The sequence below is a fragment of the Stigmatopora argus genome, chromosome 2 (assembly GCF_051989625.1).
Source record: "Stigmatopora argus isolate UIUO_Sarg chromosome 2, RoL_Sarg_1.0, whole genome shotgun sequence".
NCBI classification, from domain to species: domain Eukaryota; kingdom Metazoa; phylum Chordata; class Actinopteri; order Syngnathiformes; family Syngnathidae; genus Stigmatopora; species Stigmatopora argus.
Window position 1 is genome coordinate 7,711,124 of NC_135388.1, and position 26,990 is coordinate 7,738,113.

General features: G+C 40.5%; 1 long non-coding RNA gene and 1 other non-coding gene across 3 annotated transcripts in view; one reads left to right on the plus strand and one right to left on the minus strand.

The window, feature by feature from the left end:
* The window catches only part of LOC144070699 (uncharacterized), a 50,063-nt gene that overhangs the window by 19,721 nt on the left and 3,352 nt on the right, over positions 1 to 26,990 (minus strand). Inside the window, exons 2-5 of one of the 2 annotated variants that reach the window (XR_013299437.1) lie at positions 24,559 to 24,725; positions 4,620 to 4,799; positions 4,435 to 4,542; positions 2,245 to 2,395 (exon numbers count right to left, since the gene is read on the minus strand). This is a non-coding gene — a long non-coding RNA (uncharacterized LOC144070699). Of the gene's footprint in view, positions 1 to 2,244; positions 2,396 to 4,434; positions 4,551 to 4,619; positions 4,800 to 24,558; positions 24,726 to 26,990 lie in introns of both variants that reach the window. The other variant, XR_013299438.1, reaches the window with a different exon arrangement.
* On the plus strand, positions 6,349 to 6,421 carry trnar-ccg (transfer RNA arginine (anticodon CCG)). Its single transcript has one exon. It is a non-coding gene; the product is annotated as a tRNA-Arg (tRNA).

Sequence of the window (26,990 nt, forward strand, 5' to 3'; positions counted from 1 at the left end):
CCCCCCTCCACCCGTTCTTCTCAGTATTTATGGGAAGCTTCTCTCTTGGTAGAAAACCCTAGGATCATGTTTTTAAAGCAGCAACAAAACAACAATAAAATCCAGTTACCTAAAGGCGCACTGTGAGCTACATTGAGGGTATTAAGAAACTCTTTTTTTTTTACACTCTCCAGGGCGGTAGATGAGGGATGAGCTTCGGATAACAGGGATCACACGGCGACTGGCGGGATAATGAGGATCCGCTCAGATGACTCACGTCATCCCTTCAACCTCCAACAGGGAAGTGGAGCTAATTTTGCTACGGCTTCCTTTTATTCCACCGTGAATGTAATATATCACCTTTTCAGAAATTCCCAAAGGAATTCTTTACTTTTTCGCTGAAAAGTGTTGTTGCAGCAACAGAGAAACACAAAACACATATTGGGTATTAACTCCAATGGCTCTTTGAGACTGTAGATCACTTAAGACTAGGGAAATACTCCATTCCTACTAAAGCAAATTCTATACTCATTTTTTTCCAAGTCCAAGGATAGTTTCAAAGCTTTCGGTTTCACTTCTTATTAGATCGTGCACTTGGCGGTCACAATTTCGGGCACACTTGCAAAATATCATGCAGTAAAAGACCTGGGTCTACTCATATAACAACATAGTTACAACCAATAAAGTAGAAACAGTTCTACAGAACCATGAACTACCACCACAATAAAAAATACATTGGTAAATCCATCCCTAGTTGTCTGCTTAAACTAATGGCTGCATTTCCATGAATTTTGTGATACGTCCCACCAAACATTGTTAATAAAGGTGATTAACACTGCCCAGAAGATCGTCGGCTGCTCTCTGCCCTCACTGGAAGATATTGCCAGCCCTCGTTACCTCAACAGAGCCGGGAACATTGTCGGGGACCCATACCACCCTGGTCACAACCTATTCCAGCTGCTGCCCTCTGGCAGACGCTACAGGTCTCACAAAGTATGGACAAATAGGCTTAAGGACAGTTTTTTTCCCACAGCCATCAGGACTTTGAACTTGCGGTAGCACGACACACAATCCCTTCTGTGTTATAACTTCGGGGTGAGGTAACATGAAGGACGTTGGGCGGTGATCTGCCTCCTTCTGACTGGTAAGTGATCCGTTTTTTTTCTCTTTGTTGGCATCTGCGAGGCAAACCTTTTCTGCAGATGCCGGGATTTGGTTGCACTCGGGGGTGATGTGATGTATCCATCACGGCAGAGTGCCAACGAGTCTGAAATTATCACTTATTTGGGCCTTTTGGCGTGAAGGCACACTTTGTGGAGAGACACTACCAATTTCGTCATACGCATATAGGTATGATGACAATTAGGCTTTTGTCGAGTCAATGATGATGACAAAGCCTGTCTGATTATTAATGTGACTAGCCTATGACATTCAGTTCATAAATTAACAACCAAAATAACAGCAAGCATGCCACCTTCTGTTACCGGTCAGTGACAGAACCTGTGGTAGACCAAATGCTTCTCGCTTCTATGTAGTTGCAGCAAAACTGTTTTCACAGTCTACACACCAACTCTCTTGCATTGTCTCTCTGAAGAGTCCTTTTACAAATCTCAAAACAGAATTATTCAGTGCTAGCCTCAGGCCAAGAAGACAAAGCTAGAAGAAGGCTGGTAAAATGGATAAATAGACGAAAGGATGGACAGATAGTTGAACATATTTTGACACGCACTGTTTTCTTCTCTCAAGCTTTGTCTTTGTCACTCTCACCACACTAAAGGATCTTGAAACTTCACTTTCTCTGACAGTTTTTTTCCTTTTAAACCCGACAATCCCCTTTAGGGTTTGGGGAAAGTGGCAGAATTTGTAACTTTCAAAGTGTCAAAGGTTCCTGCAGTCAGAATAACACGTAGCGGTTTATTTAGCCTTTGAATATTGCTTACCTGGATGAGCAACCAAATTAAAGGGTGTATTCAAACCTGCTCTGTTTGGTCCCACCTAAACCTTTGGTGGTGTAAACCTTTTTTTTTATTTAAAAAAAATTGGTGACCTTTTTCAGAGAGGTGGTTTAAGTAAAAAAAATTAAAGCCGAATTCATGCACTGTTAGTTTTAATACCATCTTGAGCACACTGAGCATCTCCGAAAATTGTAGAAAATCAAGATGCAAATGAGTTGTCTCAATCAAGGCTGTGACATCAAATCTGGCTTTCAAATCAACATGCAGTCACCCAAAGGACTCTCTTGTTGTATACAAACAATTATTTTACCTTCGTGACCTTTCCCGGTGAGTGAGCTTGGTGGGCTGTTGATGTTGTGAGGGGATTTGGCATGTCTACTCAAAGGATCAAGATGGGCTCCACAAATTGTGCAGGAGACAGATAGTCGTCATTAGAATGCATGAACATCCACATGTGAGCACTGCAAAACATGAAGGTTATAACAAGAAAATGTGATTTCTTTCTTGTAAATATAACAAAAAATATCTCATCAAACATAAAATATTTTTTTAAATTATTTCTGTAAAATGTAAAACTGTTTATTTTAAGACTTTTTACTTATTGGCAAATATTTGTTCTTTTTTGAAAGCAAAAACTAACTTCATTTTGAACATTTATGAACAATCTGCGAACCACATTTACTCTGGAATAAATCGTTTCCATTCTCCAGAGATGTTGGAACTGAATCATGTCAGGAACTGCTCTACTATCGAATACATGTTGGTCAATTACTCAAAATTTCTCCAATAATTCAAAAAGTAAGCCAGAAAAAAAATCATTTTAAGCTATTCTTTTCTTGCCAAAGCTGAAAAAAATCATGTCTTCACACTGCAACCCTCCACGAAGTTTGAGCAAAATTGGGGACTTTATTTTTGAGCGACGTTAGTAACAAGGCACCGACCCTGCCAGTAGTGTCGGAAGAGGTAAACATGTTTCCTACGGAGAGACATGACAACGAGACAGGGGATCATTTATGAGTGCTTGTGGAGACTGCAGGAAATCCCTCAGAAAGAATCAACTAATTGGGCTCACATCTTTAATAAGGGTGCATGCCTTGTGGCACATCACTGTGTCCTTAATGAGATAGCTGCCCTAATGAAGAATGCCACATCGTGTTGGATTGGGGCGTTAAACTCACCTTGTCCCTGCAAGGCGTTCACTCACATGCATCTCATTATGCCACTTCCTTCCTCACCCTTTGTCTCTGCCAGGTCAGAAGAATTTTTGGTGGATTTCAAATTTGGCAACTTTTTAATAGTGCACACTTTTGACAGATGGGTAACTTTATTTGACTTCTGATACGGCTATTAAGGGCCCTTGTCCAGTTTTATCTTAGGGAAAAAAATATGAGAAAACACTTTGTGAAATCAAAGCAGGCAGGGAATTATCCGAATGTCAACGGGATCATCTAATTGGACACGTCGTGTTTGCCGGAGCGTTGCTGCCAGAAGTTTAAAGTCGATGCTATTACGTTCAGAGTGTCACAAGCCTGACTTGTGGTGACCTGTCAGTCACTCTAACGCACATGTGTCAAAGTGGCGGCCCGGGGGCCAAATCTGTCCCGCCGTATCATTTTGTGTGGCCCGGGAAAGTAAATCATGAGTGCCGACTTTCTGTTTTAGGATCAAATTAAAATGAAGAGTATAGATGTATATTACATTTCCTGATTTTCCCCCTTTTAAATCAATAATTGTATTTTTTTAATCATTTTTTTCTGTGTTTTTAGTTCAAAAATCATTTTGTAAAATCTAAAAATATATTTAAAAAAATCTAAAATGAACATTGTTTTAGATCTATAAAAAACTGAATATTCAGGGCCTTTAATCCAGTTCTTTTAATCCATTTAAAATCTAAATATTATATCTAAAATGGTCCGGCCCACGTGAAATCAAGTTGACGCTAAAGCGGCCCGCGAACCAACCCGAGTCTGACACCCCTGCTCTAACGCATCGATCTTACGTAGTGAGGCGCTTGCATTAAATGGACCAGTACTCTACAGCTGATGAATATTTTTTATCTCCCAAAAAGTTACATGCAATCCCCACGGGTCTTTTATCTTTTTCTTTTTATCTAATTCATAAAGTGGACCCAAGAGTTACGACATTAATCCGTTCCAGAGTTACCCAGAAATCTCCCCAAATGAACAAGAACTGACCACGTAATGAACCAAAATCAACCAGAAGAGACCCCTAATTGCCCCCAAATCAAAAAGAAGCGACCCAGCTGAAAAGGAAGTGACCCGTGGTAATTCACCAACCGGAGGAGAAACGCATACCCATGCAATTTTTCCAGAATTTGCATTTTGTAGTCGATAAGTAAGATTGCCACAATATGTTTCTCTGAAAAATGAGCATCGGGAAGCTGTTTCTAAGAGACAGACAAACCCTTAAAGCTCCCGATTGAGCAGGCATGTTCACACACAAAGACCAAGACTCAGAGTCCTCGGTGGGTCGCACTCACTTTCATCACTTGGCCTCTCGGCTGCCAGCTGTCCTCAGGTAGCGCTCCTATTTGCGACGTGTCTAATTGCTTGAGTGTCTGGGAAACGGCCATCCACAGAGTGACTGGCTAATGAGCTCCCCGGGAGAGGATCAGCAGTTAGCCAAAGCAACACTGGACTCGGCTCCCCGATAAAGGTTACCTACCTCAGGGGGAAATGTCACTGTGTGAGGTTTGAGAGAGGGCAGATGGCGTTTCACTCGCTTGTCCTTTAGAGGAATATTCCAACGTTCTATCAGATGAGGTGGCAAGCTCGTCTAGAAGCGTGTCATCTCCTCACAGGCACCTCTATCGTCTTAGTCATGAGTGAGGTAGCGAGAATACACCTAATAAAAGAAAGCAAATAACAATGGGCAAACTGTTAAAATACATTTGTTGTTTTAGGTCTGATAGCTAGCTGTTTGTCAATAATCTTTCTGCATGAAATCCTAAACGTATGGCCGTTTTTTTCTTCATAAACTAGCTTAATCATTTACAAGTGTTAAATAAACTCTGTTGTCAATGTTTGAAAATGCATACAAAAACAGGATTTTCATATTTCTTATTTAAAAAAGAGGTACTACGTACTAATTGAGAAGACTTTTCTGCATCTGAAGAATTTGTTTTAAACCGGACCAGATGTAAAACATCGAAAAATGTGTTCTCCAGTGAAATCATTTCTAACTATAAGAAGAATGAGTCCTATTTCATCACTATTTGCCAAAATGTGCACATAAGCAATGTCAAGTTAGCATCGGCAATGAGTGTCTCTATAAACCCATTAGGGCCATTAGAATACAAGCTAGAGTCTCGCCTGGCGGTCCTTTTATTGAAGTCTTTTTGTTATTTTGATACCTTGCTTTATCTCTTTCTCCTCATTAAGCACTCACTCGTGGTGAACCAAGGAGACAAAAACAGTCCTGCCGCTTTGATTTGTGCGAGCCGAGAACAATAATGGGTAAAGTAAAAGCCCCGTCTACGCGTACTAATGGAAAGAGCGGCAACCTCTAATGAAGCTTTACTCCTCTCTTTGCCTCACTCATTTCTGACATACTGTATTCTTTCTCTCGCTTTGTAAATCATTTATCCGCACACTGCCATTGGTTGTACTCCCTGGGTGCCATTAAAAAGAGTGCTGTCAGAAAACCACAGCCCAAAATAAAGCAACAGCAAAGTTATAGCTAAAACAACATATTCTTCTTATGCATCTGTACAAATCTATAACTTACATTTCTTTTGGAAACCGTATTACAAATCTAAGAGGATGAAACTAAGTCTAATGCATTGCTCTATCATCTCATCTCATTTTCTGAACTCCTTTATCCTCATTTGGGTCGCAGGGGGTGCTGGAGCCAATACCAGGTGTCTCTAGGCCAGAGATGGGGCACACCCTGAATCGGTGGCCAGCCAATCGCAGGGCACAAGGAGACAAAGGACAACCATACACACTCACACCCATACCCATACCTAGGTGCAATTTAGAGTGTCCAATCAGTCTACCATGCTTGTTTTTGGAATGTGGGAGGAAACCAGAGTACCCAGAGGAAACCCACAGAGGCCCGGGGAGAACATGCAAACACCACACAGACGGACCGACCCTGGATTTGAACCCAGGACCCCAGAGCTGTGAGGCTAGTGCACTAACCACTCACACCACCAGGCCATCTGCTCTATCATCATAACCTTTTAACATAGCAAATCCTTGATTTAGTACTACTAGGCAAGCAATTGTCCCTGAGGTGTGTCCAGAAGTTCCAGTTGGTCTGACCCTCAGACATCCAGAACCAGTTAATGGAACATACACTTGTCGAGGGCTTTGAAGAGAGTTTGGCCTCCTCGAGGACTTTCAACACTGATTGAATCGCTTTTTTTTTTCTTCTCAAGTGTGTCAGCTGTGGTCCAGTGGCCTAATGGACAAGGCATCAGCCTCCGGAGCTGGGAATTGTGGGTTCAAGTCCCACCTGGATCGTTGATATTGAATTTTCAAGCCTAGTCTCTTCAATATGTGTTCAAACACAATCATGTCATAACATTGTATACTGGACTCTTGGGTTATTTAAGGCATCACTTCAACAGGCGAATTTAAGATACCGTATTTTCCACACTATAAGGTGTAACTAAAATACTTCAATTTCCAACTCACAAACATCTGGTTTTGCCGCACCCTTGTTGAAAAAAATTAAAGTATTTAATTATGTACGTACAGTGTGAACGAGCTACAAAGTGCCTGGCGGGCAGAACGACCCTGCGGCCTGGATCGGAACCCTAACGGGCCACTTCTGACTCGCAGGCCGCACGTTTGACACGTTTGGTTGTCACATTGAAGTAGTTAAGATTACTCTCACAACACAATCAAACTATGTCCATAATCATAACAAAAACCGTCAGATAAAAAACAGTATCACCTTCTCTCCATATATTCTTGCCCTCTCTTAAACTGGATTACAAAATAAACATTAATAATCATCCTACTGTGTTGCGCTGTTGTTTCCCTCCATTTCTGTCATTCATCTACCAAACAATCGCACACCTTTCGATCTTTTCCTAGCCAGAGGCTGGCCAAGCACCGCTCCATTTATCTCCTCTGCACCCCGGTGACGATAATCTTGGGATATGCGTGCTCATGGTAGCAAAAAAAGACCCTCGTAAACAAACCGGCACAGACGCCGGTGGGGCCAAAGCTGGTAATAACGGAGAGTGGGAAAACCGACTTGGTGACTGTGCGAATCTGGTGTGATTTAGTAGCGTCATCAAAACCCGGGAAAGGATGATGCTTCACTGGAGCTCGGTAAAGTAATGAGAATTGGGGAAGTGAGTAGAGGAAATAGGGAATTTCAGGATAGGGGAGAAGGAAAGAAAGATTACCCGGGGATGTGGATACGAATTAGGCTACGCTTGTCCCAGGCGGGTGAAGATGATGGAGTTTAAAAAAAAAAAAAAATTGCTACAGGTGATAGGTGTTACCAATACTGTGCCACTTTCTACGAAAAGATTACATGTAAGACATAATCCATACAGTTAACTTGAATACTTTGGCTGCCATTTATGATAGACATGTAGATTTTTTTTCCATCTTTTACTAACTCATGCAACACATATTCCGGGAATGCTATAGATAAGGGCAAAATACACTTAGTTTTTACCTCAATAACTGACATTGACGTATTAGACCACATGTGTCAAAGTGGAGGCCAGGGGGCCAAATCTGGCCCGCCGCATCATTTTGTGTGGTCCGGGAAAGTAAATCATGAGTGCCGACTTTCTGTTTTAGGATCAAATTAAAATGAAGAGTATAGATGTATATTACATTTCCTGATTTTCCCCCTTTTAAATCAATAATTGTAATTTTTAATCCATTTTTTTGTGTTTTTAGTTCAAAAATCATTTTGTAAAATCTAAAAAAATATATATAAAAAAAGCTCAAATAAAAATTGTTTTAGATCTATAAAAAACTGAATATTCAGGGCTTATAATCCAGTTCTTTTAATCCATTTAGAAAAAAAATCTAAATATTAGATCTAAAATGGTCCGGCCCACATGAAATCGAGTTGACGTTAACGTGGCCCACGTACCAACCCGACACCCCTGTATTAGACGATCCATCACCTCATTTTTAATTGATTTAAAAACAAAAAGTAATAGCAGAATTGTAATGGCAATCTTGATTATTAAAAACGCATTTTTCAGTTCATCTACAATCACTAAATTTACGGCACAGCATTTGGTTGCATTCCAATCAGGCTCTACGGTTGGACATTAAAATAAACGATCTTTGCACAGTGTGACCTGTTTGATTAAATATGATGCGTGATGCTTTTTCTACATCCTCACTCTGAACTAGTGACACCAATTAGTCCTCATTCACTTCTGTGTACTTAAACTTCAGCCGGTAATTGACCCTGGCCACACACACACTCACATTGGTACACCTGCAAACTAGGCATGTGTAAATGTCATGTCATGGAGCTTCTGTCTCCTCTTGTTTAATTGGATGATTGGAAATAAAGCCTATCTGCATTGATTCTACTCTGCCTTCCTCAGCCACTTGCTTCCTTTCTGCTCTGGATCTATAATTTGGTTACCAGATTTATGGAGGTAAGATCTGTACCTCCAATGACAGTAGTTGCCAATTGGGGGCAGCAGTGTTGTGGTAGTCTATGCTTTTTTCTCTCTATCGGAGTGTGTGTGCGTCGTCATGCCGACTCGGTCCGGCTACGGCAGGATGCTCTGCAGATGCTACAGAGAATTTTGTTGACAACCATTCACGCTCACACTCATACCTAGGGGCAATTTAGAGTGTTCAAGCAGCCTAACCTGCATGTTTTTGAGGTGTGGGAGGAAACTGGAGCACCCGGAGAAAACCCACGCAAACCTAGGGACAATTACTGCGAAACAGAGTAGTGAAAAGGTAAAATTAATAGAACTTTCATGTAAAAAAATGAAATAAAATACCCAATTCGGAAAAACACAATGCAACAGGTGCCTCTAAACATGAGAAAAAGTTTAAAACACAAGACAGTGATGTGACACAATAGTTTTTAGGACATTTACAGCATTTGCGGAATATGAAAAGAATCCAGCTTCAACATCTACTGTACTTTTGACTTTAGGATTGCCAACCCACTAAAAAAACGGAAACCTCATTGGTAGAACCAGCCAGCCTGATAACTATCACTCTTTAGTTCAGTTTTTCTTAATTATTTGACAAGACCCTGAATTAATTAGGTGCATATTTGAGTGATATAGGCATGGGGAAAAATTATAATGATCAGAAATTGATTTTACTTCATTCATTTTCCGTCGCTTATTCTCAAAAGGGAATTAAAAAAAATCTATAATAAAACAAATATCTGTCCTGATACCTGTAGCTCCTTTCACTGCAGTATGTACTCGAACGCACGAGCGTGTTGCGTTCAGGTACAGATTAGTGTTCTGTCTTTGATTTTTTATATTGTATGGGACAAATGTTACGCCATATATGTTCAAAATATAGTGATGCTGTCTGATAGTGTTGGAACAGACCATACTAGCATCTTTTAGGCAGCTTGTATAGAGCTGTTTTGGCATTGTACTTAAGTTGAAACCATTTAAGTTATCCCAAGTTTGAAAAAGAATTACCGATGATGTTCAAATTTTTCTTTGACAAAACCCATCATGGCATGGTGGATATAGTATTCATGTTGGCTGTAGGACTACAACAGCCAGTGTGTGGGTTGAAATGTGCAAGTTAGATCCATGCGTGCTTGGGTTGGTGAGGAGCTTTTGACAGTCTTGATATAGTGATTTAAAATATTTATATGCGCCTTAGGGTGAGAAAAATGAGGAATTTACTAGAGTTTTATACAATAACAAATGCAGAAAAACTTTCATTGGAAGGTGAGATTTCTGGGAACAAATGTCCATGGATTATAGATACTTTTTTTTCGGTGTGTGTGTGTGTGTGTGTGTATCCATGTGTCTGTTTCAATTATTTCCTCACTATCCTGGCTGACTACTGTTGCGTTGTAGGCAGAACCAGCACCACATCAAAGTGAACCGGGCCCGCAAGGACATATTTAAAAATCAATGAAGTCTTGGATGTAGCTAAAAAATTCATATCACTCACTGGGCATGCCTCTGTCTCTTTTCAACACACACACATACTGTATATACACAATCAGCTACATTTCGCCCATAGAAAACATGTTTGTACAATAGTATTAGTCTCGGGAGGCTAATTGTGACATTGCTCCCATAAAGTTGTTATGATCCAGGCAATTTTAACTAAATATACCTCCAAATCTTTGGAGTCAAGAACCCAAGTACCTTTAAAGGATACCTCATTACATAAGCAGGAAATTGTGATAAAAGTGAAAATCAACAACATTAACAACAACATTAACAACAACAACGACAACAACTAAGCTATCTAATGTAATGTAAAAAAACAATCTAGATTTCAATGTGAATTCAGCACAAATTAAATATTGCAAAAACCGTACACAAGCTTTTGGGATTTCTTAAAGTCGAAACATCAAAAAACATTTTTTTAGCGCTCCAGTAGGAAAAAAAAGATTCTAAGATTTTTAAGATATCTAACTAAACAGAAATACATAGATATAGAAAAAGTAACCAAACTGGAGAACAGTGTGGCTGACTTCCTGTGCGTGCAGCGATTACTATGGTCCTGATATGATATTTTGAATTTTGAAATTGCAAGAAAATAGTTTTCTTTATCACTTAGCTCATTAAAGGTGGACACCATGGTGAACCAATCAGGTACCCTGCTTGCACACTAATACTATTCCCACTGGCTTTCCATCTCTGTCTCCTATAAAAAAACAAATGTATACATTTTAAAGCAGCAGTCAGGGCCATTGTCTGCACTCCCAGCAGATCATCCAGTGACATCCATTCCGTTTATGTACATTACACCCATGAGGAAATGTTTGTTTATGATAATAGGTTATCATCCACTACACTTTTAAAGCCGGCTGGAGAGAAGCCGTTGGTCTAACTGCATGAGACAGATTCCATGAGTGATTCCTGGCTCGGCAACGCGATAGAATAACTATGAAACAGGAAGCGGTTATCGCTTCAAAATCTAATTGTTTGCAGCAAAGGGGCTATTGTTTCGACAGGACCTTATTTCCGTTGGATGGGTTGCTATCGCATCTCAAATCAATACTGTGCATTATGCAGACAATTCCACATGAAACCAAAATGGAAGAGCAATGCAATTCTTTACTAGATTTGACTAGAATGTGATTGGATTTAGATCAACGCCTTTTTAATGCTAAGATATTCGCCAGTTTCGTAACTTCTTTTGACCTGTTTTGAGTGCATCCGTGTTTTTTTAAATGTAATCATTATTTTCTCTGTTCTCATAGTTCTAAGAAATTGGTGAGCTGTATGTTTAGATTATTTGAGTAACCATATTAAACAAATAAAGACAGGCACACTCTTTCATCAGCATATCAACAGGATACCACTAACATCACATTGAAATGTTAATACTCTATTGGCAGGGAAATGAAAAGATATTGTCAATAAATTGTAAATTCTAACACAGGAATACTATTACCCCGTCTCTTATGTTTGTGACTTTGGATATTGGAGATAAACTCATTAACATTTCAAAATGTCACACAGTGTGCGATGCAACGCTTTAATAATTTCACACATCGTCGAGTGACTTTTAGTGGCAAAGACTCGGCTTTATCTTTGTAGATGTACATTACACCCATGAGGAAATTCCGTTATACGCAGCTGTGTGTAATGACAATAAAGGCTTTTGATTTGATTTGAGATGTTGATATTGTCGCAGATGCAAATTAAGATTGTTTCACTAGTGAGTGCTACTCTACTTTGGAATGTATGGACTCTTCAGCACATTCAGGGCCATTATTACGTGGTGTAGACGACTGGGAGTAAATGCGGACGAGGAAAAGCGAACGAGTGTGGTATTGTTTGAGAGTAAAATTGGTGTTTGCACAATAATCAAGTACGGTCAGAGGCCGTCGGCAGTGTTTGCCTCCCACCTAATTGTGCTCAATTGGTAATGGACTCCATTATCACACTAAACGACTTATCACAAAGGCCTAAATTACAAAGACGCGGAGCAGAAAAACATTCATGTTTCTCCACATTGCTGAGATTTTAAAATATCTGCAACCTGCAGTCCAGAATTAATTAATGTAATGAATCCCCCTTGAGATGAGGAATTTACAGTAACAGGCTGCAAGGATCGATGCATTTACATCCCTAAAATATACCAATACTAATTGTATTCTCTTCCATCCACAAACACTAGCAGAGGAGTAGCGGTCTAATAAAAACATGAATACTAATAACTCAAGTCAGGGAGCGCTATTCTTTTTACAATACCAACTTGTGAGCAGATTAAGGCTTCAACTATATGTACTTGCCCAAGGACAACCCAACAGTGGACAACTGGTATTTAAAGCATTGATCCTTTGAACAAGTTTCCCAACAACAGCCACCCTAACAGCACGTTAAAAATAAGGCGTGTCTCTGCATTCTAATCATTCGCATCTCATCAATACCGTGTTTACATACACGACTTATACTTACACTCTCCGGCATTGTTTTATGGTAGCAACCTTTCTAAAACCGAACCATCACTTTGAGTTTGACCTAAGAGGCTCCAAGTTTGTACTTCCATCAGCAGTTTGTGTGCGGCTGTGTAGTTTTAATCACCACCCAGGATCCTCTCAAATAACATTTTGGATACAACATTGCTTGTGGCCAGTCTGGCTTTACTGTACCTGCAAAGGGGAAACCAACCTTATTGCTATTCATGCTTTCTACTGCCAAATGGCCTTTAATTATTCAGTGGAATAAATTAGCTATAAAGCAGACAGTGGAGTCATGGCATGCCAAGAGGGAGCAGGGCTGTCAGCTTCAAAGGGCCAGAACCTGCCCAGATCCTGTGGGCTTCTCTCCACTTAACACCAGTCACTAGCCATATATGTCTTGGCTTTCATAATCCCGCCTTAAATGTCAAGGGGTTGCAAGTTCCCCAAGCGTGGGCACCAATATTGAATAGATCTCACTTTTAATTCAGCCTTTGTGGCTTTAGTGGCTTTCTCTTGGAATTAAGGGAATTGAGGTTGAGGGAGAGGTCAACATCTCGGGCAATCAAAGATGAATTTCGTTTATCCTGATTTGCCGCCATTGAGCAAACACCCTCGACACTTTTGAAATAATAAATGAATCACTCGTGGTGGAAACCCTAAGCGCTCCACTTAGGACGTTTTTTTTTAAAAAAAAAACGCCCTCTGAACTGCAAGGATTTACATATATTTTACATGTCCAAAAGTTTTTAATGTATTTCCAGAGAATCTTGGTGTGTAAACTCCATGACCCTGGGTGTTCCTGTCAAGGGGTTTTGGGGGCGATATGCTTAACTCTCAGCTTCCCTGGTGGCTTAAATCCAGTCCAAAAGAAGAGCCAAGTATTGAGTGCTTGTAGTGTTTATCTCCCAGATGAGTGAACACTTAACTGGTCCAATGAGTTTTGAAGTGGCTCCACTACAAACACAAAAATGCTAATTAGTTCAACAACATTAGTCAGAGACCACCACCAACCTTACTAAACAGGCTACCATGGACGACCAATCCTTTTAAAGTTGGAAGGGTGAGCGGCAATAACATTGCTGCCAACCCTCCCAATTGCTATGGATCGGAGGTACCCGGACATTTCGTCGACGGACAATTTGTCGCTGGACACTTCATCGCCAGACATTTCGGCGACGGACAGTTCGTCGCTGGACACTTCGTCGCCGGACACTTCGTCGCCAGACAGTTATAATAACAGACAAACTTAGGGTTTCGTTTAGAGGGGAGAGATTTGTTTTAGTTAAAGAGGAATATATCGTTTTAGTGGCAACTGACACTAATCTCGATTTATTGGCAAAAAGTATGCACTGGTTTTGCAAGGGTACGTTCGATAGTGCACCTGACAACCATCAACTCTATACTAGTGTATACTTTTTGACAATAAATCGAGATTAGTGTCAGTTGCCATTAAAACGATATCTTCCTCTTCGATTAAAACAAATCTCTCCGCTCTTAACGAAACATCTTAACCAGTTTTAATTCAATTACATTTCTAATTGCGAGCCAGTAAAGCTGTTAATTGGCGACTTGCATTTTTATTTGTTTTATTTTTTTAAAGTCGTACCATTGATAAAAACATAGTATAAAATGGGTTTCTGCAACCTTAACATGGTACATAGCTCCGCTCTGCGACACTCCCTGGCAGTTGTTTTCACGCTTCCTCCTCATCTCTCTCTTTACTGTCACCTTTTCTTGTTAAGCTATTCAGTACGGTGGGTTGATTACAATGTTTATTACCAGCCAACAGCGGCAGACATGCCAGCCATGCGCGCCTGCAGGCCACAGTTTGGTAATAGGATTTAGATGAATTTCACATGCTGACGTGTCACCACCGTCTACCCTGGCTGCTCAAGTGACAGTCCCTCATTACACACTATGCCAGCGTCAGGCCGCATCGCCAACAGGCGCGCTGCTTTTTTTTGACATTGGGACACTGCATTTATTCTCAGGTGAAATGATGGAGAGAAATGAGGAAGGATATGAAAGGGAAAAGCTTGAAAACAATCATAAAAGAAATACCCTTCTTCCCATTTTAGAGCATACACCGTGTCGAAGGTGTTTGGATTTGTGCGTGAGGAAAGTTAAGGGAAAAGCTGGAGTCAAACTCTACAAAGGCACCATTAGGATAGAGACCCGTACTTTAAAAGTGCATTTATGTGGTGGGCTTGATGTCCATTATATAGTGTGTACGTCGATATGAAGCTAGGGTGACTAATGAGTCATGACTTGGGAGGAGTTTTTGTCAGAAGCTAAGTGAAAGAATTAGATTTATGGCATGTTAAACATTTCTGTACGTGGTATTGCGAGGAAGAACAAAAAGTATTTAAAAAAAAAGGTCAAAATACTCTCAGGACTTCAAGGGTTAAACCGGAAAAGTACACCGTAACCGCCGCAGAAATTTGGCATTATTCCGCACCACATCCAATCAGAAAATATGGTTCACTAAGAACACTTGTAGGAGAGAAAGAAATCCTTTTCGCAATCATAGGCATTGGTTATCTTCACCAAGCAATTATTTGATTAGACCAAGGAAGGGTTTAAATCATTTAGGCCACTTCATAATAAGAAAAGGACATGTGGATCCCAGAGACCTGGCAAATAGAACGGGGCTAAGCCTCAGTATGAAGCCATATAATCCCCTCTTCTTTCAGACTTTCAATACACAGAAATACTACGGCACCACTCAGAGCTAAACAGTCATTTACTTTTAAGGAACTAAGCCATTTACGTGCTTGGCCTTTGATAAATTGTGTTTAGATATAAACTACAGTAGCACCTTTCAAGGAAGGTGATGTTTGGTATAATTGTAGCGCCTTGAAAATATAACCCAATGTAAAATCAGTGACACCGCTACAAACTTTTAATTTAAAAGTGTTTTGATTTTAATGTAATCATTTCATTTGGTTGCAGATTGAATCTCTTGAATTACATGTGATCGCCCCGTCAAGGCAGTGCATTTATGGCTTTAAAAAAAATGTTTTTCCTCTATAATATGTTGTTATTACGAATTGTTAAACAAGATTCTTTCTCCTGGGATGCACTTGAACCAAAGCTTCTCCATTCCCTTAAGGTCATTTCTTCTGTCATTCATGGACATTTTGTATTGTATGTTTTTAAAATGTGAAAACGAAAACATTGTTTGTGTGACGCAAATAGCTAAAAGCATGAGTGCTCTCTATATTCTTCAGCACAGATCGAGTTTATTACTGTTAGCTGTTTTTTTTTAACATTTAAATGTAAGGGTGCGTTTTGTTCACAAATATAGTTTAAAATATTTGTTTAGATGAAGGTAATGACAAGAACTAATTTACTGAAGATTGTATCTCGGACTTTTCGTAGCTGCGCTTGTACGCAGGAAAGCAGAGGGTTTGTTCTCATTGACTATGTACTCTTTCTTTTATTGATTCTTAAAAGTGGGATTTGAAAGGGGCCTTGAAAAGATTCAAGTTCTGTTTTACCATTACCATATCTTTCGGACTAAAATCGCACCCGTGTATAAATCATACCAATCAAATAATGCACCGTGAAGAGGGGAAAAAAAGTAGATAAAAGTCGCATTTTAGGCAAGGGAATTTTTTTGAGCCTCAAAAACCAAGAACAAACATATACTTTAAAATAAAATTGTTAAACAGAAAATAACACGCTAAAAAGGCACCTGTTATTGTAACATTTACAGTTTTTTTCTAAATAACTATAGCCTGAAAAAAACAACATAACAGGCTTTCGTGGTCGCAGAGAAAATATAAATTGCACTTGATTATTAGTCGCAGGCCGAGCTATGATAAAAAGTATGACTTATTGTCAGGAAAATACATAACTTGTTCTGGAAAAGCAAAGACAAAGAACTGAGGTACCCACATAATTTTTTTCCCAGCCTGTCTTCAATTCTACATTTTTGTATCTGATCATGAACTTGATCTAAGAGACAATATCAAGCTGGTAAACTTTTAATTTCTTTTTCTTTTCTCACAGCAATTGATGCGATTTGAAGTTGTAATGATATATCAATTATAGATTCGTCTCATATACCTTTGTTGCAGGATCAGAGAGGCTGTGAAGCTCAGGCACACTAGATAAAATGATTTTGACCGAAGGGTTAATTGAACCGTTAGTCTCAATTATGGAGCTCTGCATGTAAATCAGATGATTACAGAGTGAAGGCATGGGAAATCTAAGCAGAGGCATAAAAGTGGCCAGTAAATAGACATGTGGGCAGATGAGATTTATTCCAAGTATTTCGGATGAGCGACGCAATCTAAATCATGGCGAACATTCAAAACGTTGAACAAACACGGTGTCGCAAACGCGTGGGAAGAAACAAAAACTTCTTGATTTAGAGGCAATGCCATTTGTCAGCCTCACAAAAGCCTTTAAAAGAGCTGCGCCATTAATGCTTGGTGACAACCCTGCCACCCACCCAGGCTTCCTGTGATGCAGCCAAATATTGTGCCGCTGATGGACTATAATGAAATGGGTAATCATGCAGCCACACATTTCACGTTGACGCTAGGCTTGTCAACAGACAGAATCTGTAATCAGTCACCAGCTCTGAGGCCGCCGGAGGAACATGCTGCTTTAATGAAATCAGAAAGAAAAACAGCAAAGCCTCAAAGAATAGAAACCCACTGTCTGCGGATATTTACTGTATGTAGAGTCTCTTTTTTTAATTATTTATTCATTTTTTGTGGGGATGCGCACTGACAAGAGACACATTGATGGGGCCAGTCCTGTGAGAACATTGAGCCGCATAATAACAAAACGGGGAAAGCTATTTGCAGAGAGTGTTGTTTGCGCCGCTTAAGCTTTCATGACATGCAAAGAAGGGAACGATAAAATGGAAACGGCTGAACGCGTGGACGGTCTTCAACAGACTCTGACATCAGCGTTACCTGGGGGACAGACAGCCAGGAGCTAATTAATCAACTGCTGATAACAATGCGGAGAGATGACTAAAGGTAACAGAGTGCATCAGAACGTGATGTGCTGCTCGAGAGCTTCGACAAGCTGACCGATCGTACTCTAAAGCTTTGTTGAATTAGGGTCAAACTTAAGATTTCACATACAAAAACCCCTTCTGGAAAAAAGAAATAACGGCGACCCCTGTGCTATTCCAAGTCAACAGGCTTCTTCTAACAGGGACCAGTTGAGGAGGCTCAGGCATCGAATTGGGACGCCTTCTTGGTGAGGTATTTCGGGTATGTCTCACTCGGCGCCTAAGGTACGTCGCACAGAGATTTTTCTTACTACTTTGTAGTCCAATTCTACCGTACATACCGTATCAAAAACTTAATTTTTTACACAGGTGCTGTAAAAACTGATTTTTTTTTTACAAGTTTGAGCACTCACATTCGCTCTTTGTTAAGTCAACTTAAAATTTGAAATTAGCATGACTATTAGGAACATGTTGTTTTATGCATAATGCAGTGTGAGCCAAAATGTATACTTTAGTCCTGCATCTGGGTAATTTCTAAAATTTGAACTAAAATTAAGAGGTGAGACAATAATGTATACCCTCAGCTACTTCAGCCATCTTGTGATGGATATTAGAAACCAACCCTCACAAATAGCTAATGGTCTGTAATCTTGCAAAGCAAAGCAAGATTGAAGTCATTGACAAACATTGCAGCAATTAGAAGCTACAAAGTGATCGCTATCTGCTCTCATTCCCTTAATTTTGAGCCAAATCTTTTTAGGCATCCCTTTCAGCTAACATTTTTCCCCCTCAATGATCTGGGTGCTAAATGAATCACAAATGAAAGCTTTTAAAATAACTTTTTTCCTTATCATTAATATCACATCTTTGATCAAAATGGATCTTAAATGACTATGTCCGTACACTGAAAAAAAAGCATCAAATGCTTGACTGTGTCTCTACCCGAGAATTAAGAAAGAAGACAATTCATTGGGCTCTGGCAGCTTGGGAGATGTTCGCATCCATCCTGACAAATTAATGATGACGCCTCCTGTTGCCAGGACCTTCTGTAGTTGCATCCACGCTGTGCTACTATTAGAGTCAGGGAGAGTGGGGTAAAGCAACAGCTGCCGCATATGCTGCCCTTGCTCCAGACCGAGCTGTCCTCATTTATTTATCTTTTGTCCACTAAAGAATGACGCTATAATTAACCATTCATAGGACACTCATTTAAAAAGCCATTGACTGCGCTAGACGTCCAATGCATTTTGTCTGGGAGGCCTGTAAGAAAATCACTCTACAACAACCTTTCACACCTCATCGTCTTAGTTTAGATGAATTCATCTTCTATTGTCAATGAGTTCAATACTTTGAAAATAAAAACAAAAATCGACTTTAGATTGGTATTAGGGGGCACAATCAGTGTCAGGGTTGGATCCCAGGGGGGGTCCTCATTGCGTGGAGTTTGCATGTTCTTGCCAGGCTTGTGTGGGTTTTCTCTGGGTTCTCCGGTTTCCTCCCACACCCCAAAAACAAGCATGGTAGGCTGGTTGAATACTCTAAATTGCCTCTAGGTATGAGTGTGAGCGCAAATGGTTGTTCGTCTACTTGTGCCCTGCAATTGGCTGGCCAACGATTCAGGGTGTACCCCGCCTGGGGCCCGTAGTTATCTGGGATGGGCTTCAGCACCCCCCGCGACTCTTGTTGGATAAGCGGTTCAGAAAATGAATGTATAAACACCCCCTTCAATCCAAATGGATTGGATATCTAGTGTCGTCAATGGTAGCCAATGACTTAAGCAGTTCTGACCAAACTATGATAGCAATGACTTTATATTGAAATAAGAATGCGTAAGACAGACTTTCATGTTCTGAAAAGTTTGTATTCACACTGGAATTGAACTTTCTCTGTCCTCCATCTATCTATGTCACTAGTTTGGACATGTGACTTGGCCCCAGTGGTCTCGACTGATGTGTAATTCTGGCCAGTGAGTGCTGCCGTTTTCTCTTCTTGAACACAGCAGGGATCCGGCACTTTAGTTGCCAGTGTTAGGTACATTGGGACTTTATTGTCCAGATGCTTCTCTTTCTCTCTCACACACAAATCTGGAGTTTGCACTGCTTTAGGGAACTCAGTGCTCTATTTTTTCCCCCAACACTATTTGTGTGACTTTGAGTCTATGTCTATTTGTCAGTGTGCTAGCATAGGCCTTCAAAGCTCATGACCAGGAAGGCTGGCTAGACATTATTTATGCCTAATGACCAACTATGGAAGAAGTAGAATTAGCAAATCATAATTGGTAAATGTATCCGCAATTATTCAGGCAAATAACATTATTGAGCTATGAAAAATGTTTGCTTATCTGTGTATTGGTGGTCCTTAGCGAGTCTTGGCCTCAGCCAGATGTTTATCTGCCTAATTATTCCTGTTATGTAATGCCCAAAATATTTTTATGCACTGCATTTGGGCGACAGACATCCGAGTTCTTTTTCATTTCTTCAAAGCGCAGGGTGGATCATTTCTATTCAGGGCATTGCCAGTGCATCTTGATTTACAATGGATGTTTATTGTCTCAAGCAGCAATTTTCCTCCGCTCTCTTATTGCTTTACCTCGCTTTCTCCTGTCTTCATTGTCCAAATTCCCCAAGGAGATTTTAGCACAGAAGTGGTGGTCCAAGGCTTTAAACCTGGATTCGTTGCTGTCATTATCCATCAGAGGAGCGACTCTGTTCCGTCCAATTTCCTTTCGGAGTCTAGTAGACTTTGAACTCTCCCTTTGCTGACATCTCCTTCATGAATATTCAGCACACCGGACCGTTCTTTTTATATTTTAAACACACAATCTGTCACTCGCAAGAATTTCCACACCTGACCACATTGACGTTGACAATCCTCTCTGTACCAATCTGCTCTCCTTTGTCCCCTTCCTACTTGCGGAATAGCCTGTCACCCTGATGCTTATCAAGCCAACCATTTTCACCATTTTAGTCTCTTAAAACCGCCTTTATTAAATTTACTAATTGAACTGGATGGTTTTTTTTAAATGTTTTTTTTGACAGTTCACACTAGACGTCCAATTCATTTTGACTTCACAATAGTACAAACATGAGCATTGAAAGCCAGTCCTCCCAGCCAATTATGGTTGCATATAATACCATTTTTTGTGTGCTACATCTTTGCTCTTTCAATTTTTTTTTTTTTGGGGGGGGGGGTTAAAACACTTTAGATTATGTATTTGCATCTAACAATACTGGTAACTCTATTGAAAAATGCATTGTTGTGTTTTGACTTTTCCACTCTCCTTGGAATTCAGATCGTCGCGGTTGGACAGTGACCAATCTTCCACGTCTGCACTACAAGATCTGTATATTTATCAAAAGTGTCACTTCAGGAATAATCTATCGTGTTTGTCGTATCATCTGTTCGGAAGACATGCACAGCCTCGTCCGAGTTTTTCCTGCTTCTGCAGTTCTGTAATTCTCAATCCTGGATAAGCGATATCTGGCACTGGTTTTCCCTCTCATTCTGAAGCATTCCCCCTTTTGATGCCTGTACAAACACAGCAGCTGAGACTGTGGCCTCCAAAAGCTTTGATGCAATTAGCCAACAAAGTGTGAAGCAGAAAGCCTTTGTAGCTCCTTTGCACAATACACCGAAAACAACAACAACAACAACAAGGCAGGCTTACACAGGAGAACTGGAATGAGTAGACAGTGGCCGGGGTTCGGTACCCTAGGGGGCATAGTTGCCGATTCTCTTCTAAACTGGGGGAAAAAAGGCAGACGACGAGCGATGGGGGAGCCTCATGTGGAAGCGACGGAGCTGTGTGTTCTGTGATTAGTGAAGGGAACGAACTACAAAGGAGGTTGGAAGAGCGCTTTTATGAATATACAAGATAAGGTCAGTTCAGTGACAAGCACAAGGATATAGCATAAAGGCTGCCAAGGGAACACTGAATGAAATGGAATAATAGCTGCCCATTTTCAGAACTTGCAAACACCCCGTCGTAGAATGGAATGGACAAAACATTTCTCACTAATAGATGCTAAGTACACCCAAATCCTTACATTTGTGTTTTCTTTAATCAGTCGAATGGCTTAAAAGTACTCCATCCCGAGACTCGGGATATCTAATCATGCCTTGCTATAACATCTAGCCATTTATTTTTCAACACTGTTCGAGTCACTTTAAACTGTTCGGATGAAATGCTAATGACTGAACACCTCTCAGTATGTAATAATCCAAAAATATCTTGGAGCTTAACTGCACTATTTTTAACTGCCTCGTTCTTATCAGGATAATATTTGAACTCAGTGAGTGGATGGACTATGGAAAAAAAGTGAGCTGGCATCGACAATATAGTATAAATCACCAACTTATTTTAAAGGTCAGCACACTTCTGTCTAGTCGGTCAATTACTTCCACATTAACTTGGAAAAATAATTTCCCTGCGGGATGAATTAAATGCCAGGATTGTGAAGTAAAAAAGGGAAGCCGGCGCTACCAAAATATTTGGGAAGTGATTAATGGTCAGAGACACTAACAAACATGTACTACTATAAAATACCCTTTATAATTATAGCTTTTTGTTTCCGTGGTTAGGATCGCCTGGTTGTTGTTCCAGATGAGCCTGGACTCGCACTACTGGGACTTCTTTGTCAGCGTTAATTTGACAGCAAAACGAGATGTGATGCGGTCTGAAAGAAAGACGATGATGAGCCCCAGAAAGGAGAAACGCGAGAATGAGCAGGAGAAGTGCAATAAAGCGCATGAAAAACAGCAGGGAGAGAGTGTTTGGCAAGCTAATTCCCAGATATCGACATGGTTTTGATGAGCAACCAGAGGGAAGCTTTTAATGATGGCTTCTTTAATCAAAACACTTCTTCACGTTCTTTAATCAAAACACAACAAAGCCCATCCTGCCTCTTCTTAGACAACCAAACCTGCTGCTCCCCTTAAAACACTCAAGTTAATGGCTTGGACGTTTGGATATTCAAGGAATTTACTATAGTTAGCTCATCTTTGACTCTAGAATAAAACCTCCTCTCTGGGAGTTTAGACTATGGTCACTTCAGGAGTAGTGAATTTTTTCTTTCCTCCCTTTTCAGAGTGCTGTTCTTTTGTGAGTGGAAGGGTACCTGAAGAAAAGATGACACAAGTGAAAAAGTAAGACCTGCAGGGAAGAACAGTTTAAGGCATGTGGGAAGGCGGAATCTTGTAATGCTGGAGTTTGTCCTGGTGGTCTCCAGTGCTCTCATTAGCAGGGAGTTGGAGCTTTTTAGAGCAGGCCCCCCTCCCTCACCCTTAACTTCCCAAGAGATGGAATAAGATAATTGGAGGTCTGTCCTGCTGCCTGGCACAAGCTTATCATTCCTGGTCAGTGGAACTTAGCTTGCTGTGTGCATGAGAGAGCGAGCAAACGTTAATGATGGAAAAGGATGTTGCACAAGACTTGCCAGGAGGGCTGGATGTAATAATTCATGCATTGATCGTTAAGAATTCCATTGATGGAGTGGGGCTAATTGTGGCTTAATTGTTTTTTGGAGCACTTGGGTTCTGTTGAGTCAGTTTCAAAAATGTTGCTAAACAGGATGAAATCCACCGAAGAATTATTCCTACTTATCAGGAAAATATAGTTTTTTCCTCATAGTTCCAAGTTTGTGTTTTCAAATCTGTGTGTGCTATGGCAGATTAGGTTTAGTCAAGACTTTCAACTGTCATTGGCAGTGAATGAGTATGGTTGGCGACCATTTTGGGTGTACCCCGCTTTTCTCTCATTCAGCTGGCTAAGGTTGAAACAGCCTCAGAAAATGTACGAGTGGCAAATAAATTAGAAAACAAAACTTTACAGTAGTACAACAAATTTAGCAATTTTTCCAAATATCTAAAATCTTATTTAAGCGGTTCGTCGGTAATGAAATGTTAGCAGGTGGATTGATTTAGTAAGAGTGGGGTATTTTATGACTTTTCTTTGGCTCTAAATCTGCTCGTGCAGAGCACCTATTCCTATTCTTTTCAAATGCACTGAGCTAACATGAAGGGAGGACTACTTAATTCTCCCTTGCAATGATAATCAATACACGGGCTCTCCCTCTGAGTGTATTTGATTAGATCTCAATAGTCTGGCCTCTCTATTGCCTCCGCTCCAAAAAACAATTTCATTTGGCCAAAGAGTGTTTGTGTGTACCGGGGGTTCGTCTCCAACGATTATAAAGCTGTTGGCGTTTTCATCGATCTTGACACTAAACTGCACATTTACCAGAGCGCATTTCTCACATCTTGTTCTCCCTCTTCAATTGCCAATGAATCAAAATTGTCAGCGAGCTAGTAAACAGAGCTCATTAGCAGAGCCTTCCGAGGAAGCACCTCTCTCGACATCTGACAGATTCCCTCTGATCGATAGCTGTCTCTCCCAGACCAGCGTGACACTGCGCTGGCTGGTGATTCGCCGTGTTTCCAGACACAGCGGCTCACTCATCTTCCATGGACACTTGCACCAGCTGGCACAATATCTATTAAAGTCGCACTGTTGCAATTTTCAACACACTAATTAAATCATAGAATTCTGAAAACAAGTGTATGGCTTGTCTGTAGTGAATGATTCATAGTTAGAGCAAGACACTAACCCAGCGGGAGAGGCTCACTTCCTCTCAGGCATCATTCGAAGTCCAGTCAAAAAAACAGGAAGATATAAGTCTTCATCAGTTATTGAATTCATTCCTCACATGACGTCCCTCACTGCGGGAGACCACCCGAGAAAGCGGGACTAACACAGTTGTCTTCACATCCAGTTACAGATATTAGAGGAAAACTTAACACTATGTTATTATTAAGCTCATATCAAAGAATCCTGACACCGAGTTGTCTCATGAGAACTAATCAACTCTAGCTGACTCTTGCATTAATTTCCATTGATGCGTTAGGTTAGGAAGATTAAGAACACAAGAGATAACTTCTAGTATGTTATTGTTTGAGTCACAGCAGGGAGGAAATGATACAAAAAAGCAGGGTCTCCTTTGAGAAGGAATCTCCTCTAGCTCATTATAGCTTCTGCGCCGTGGCACATTCACTCACCTGCTCAGCTCTGCTCGTCTCTACTTCACCACGACAAAGAGTGGGCAGAGGAGGGAGTGCTTCGGGGGCCTCTCATGTCCTGCTGGGCTGACCTCCGTGCGAGTCCCGCTGGGCTGCAGACTCTAAATTAGCCATGGCGTTGCTCTGAAGCCCTCTACTTAATGTTCCTGAGGAAGGAGAAGACGTATAAGAGAGGGTGGAAAGCTTTGTGTGCATGTTTACTCAGACAGATGGAAACCAGCAATCACATAGACTATATTCTTTATACGCAGGGACAAAGAAGAGGGGAAAAAACGTTGAAAACGTATGTGTGCAAACTTCAAGGTCTATATTGAGTTGGCGGCAGTAGCGCCAGAGGACCTGAGCAGAATAGCCTTGGCATCGCTTCCTCGGCCAATTAATGTGAAGCTGTCTGGGTCCAGGGAAGCTATTAGACTCTGGAAGAGAAAAACACATTAAAAAGGAAAAGGAAGAAAGTTCAACTCCAGCCTCCAACAGCGATGCTGCAATGTAAAGCCCCTTGTTTTTCTTGACTGAATAATACACACGTACCCCCCGACACACACCCCAGCCAAGTCCTCCCCCCATTTCAAAGCCCGTGAACGTGGGCAGAGTATCTCGCCTTTATTAACCATCTCACTAGAGACAGGACAAGCAGGCAGGCGCCTTTATTAAAGGATGCCGCCTGAGTGGAAAGGAGTGAGTGGGGAGATTCAAATTGAGGCAGACAAGAACATAGCGAAGCCGTCGCTTTGCTTAGTTAGATGAGAGGCAGAATTTGTGTTGATGTTAATCAAACAAGCAACTGTTTTTCTTGTTTAATAGGCGCCACTTGAAGTGTGTGCACAAACAGCTCTGGATGATTGAGTCCTCGTGTGTGCCTGGATGCATGTCCAATAGCCGTGCGTGCGTGCGTGCGTGCGTATACGTGTGTGAAGATAATTCAGGACTAAATCGGATGCCTCCACGCACACAATTACGATGTAGATGCACGTCCCGGGATTCAGTCAAAGTGCAAATTACAAAGTATATATTCCACAGCAAAATAAATGTGAAATAGTGAAGCATTACAATGTAAGTGATGAAAACTATTTAATCATTTGATGATTGATTTCATTAGCATACTGTGGTAATACAATGGTAAAGTGGCGAGTCAAATGTGCAAAGCAGCAATGTTATGAACAGAAATACTGCAGTATAAGTTGTATGCACTTGAAAATACTAGCTATATTTAGCTATAGTAGAATATCCTTAACTCCGAAGGCTAGCAATGAAAGACTGGAAAATGTACTGTATGTGTACTTGTGAATGTTTTCTTTTTTTATATTGATCCTAAAAAAATACTGTCAAACAGTTTTGCTTCTTTCCCAAAGCCAGGAGAGAGAGGCTTCTGCACTCATGACCCTAGTGAGGACAAGGGGTACAGAGAACAGCCGGATCGATGAATGTGGAATCAATAGCAGTTTTAGTTAAGTACAAAGATCCCTGCAATTTGGGAGAGGTTTGTGTAAGGACCGATTTGACACTCGATACATTTCACCTACCTTGGTATCCTAAAAAAAATCAATAGGCTTGCTTTGAAAGTAGATCAGAGAACCAAAGATCTTTAGGGGCGAAAAAAAATCAAGATACAACACACGAAAACACCTAAAAGATCTTTCAAATTACTTGACGTGAAATGACTGCATTGCAGTTATCTTACCAATTACATCTGTTCTGTATGGGATTCACACTCATGTTCTCACCTTTACTTAATTTGTTTACTTACAAAACCTAAGAAATATTTTTTTTTCAAATGTAGCCCAATAAAGCATGAGAAGACTGCAAAAACTCCACGTGAGAGTTTCAAAGCACCAATTCCAACTCTGAAATCAAATATCAAAAATCATGTCTGGATATAAAAAAAAGGAGCTACACTGAAAGTGTCTGCTGCGAAATCATAATTTAAAGCAGCTCAGTTTTACTGACTTTTTTAATACAGAAATTATTATTCTGGTTTGAGTTTGTATATTATAGGCACTGTTGTTGTTCACATAGTGTGTAGGCTCATTCAAAGTGATTTGTTTGTTTTGTTTTTATTTATGTTGTCTAATGCTTTTCCCTTTACAATCACCTACTGTTTAGGAATTGTTCATATTAACAATTTGATTTCCACGGTGAGATGAAGGAGAAAGTCAATAAAGAAGCATTTAAAAAGAAATGGCTGTGGATAATGACTACTTTAATCTATAGCTCTCATATCATCCCCATCTGTCTGTGCTTTGCTTTACCCAGTTTCCCACAGCAGACTGACCGTGGCACTTTGCTCTGATCTCAGCTTTTCCTCCACTAATTCCTTTTTTAAGTACTTCATTTTCTGTGCACCGTGCCCTTTCTTAAAAAAATATATCTTATTTTAGAACATTTCCCACATACACACTAGTCTTATCTGG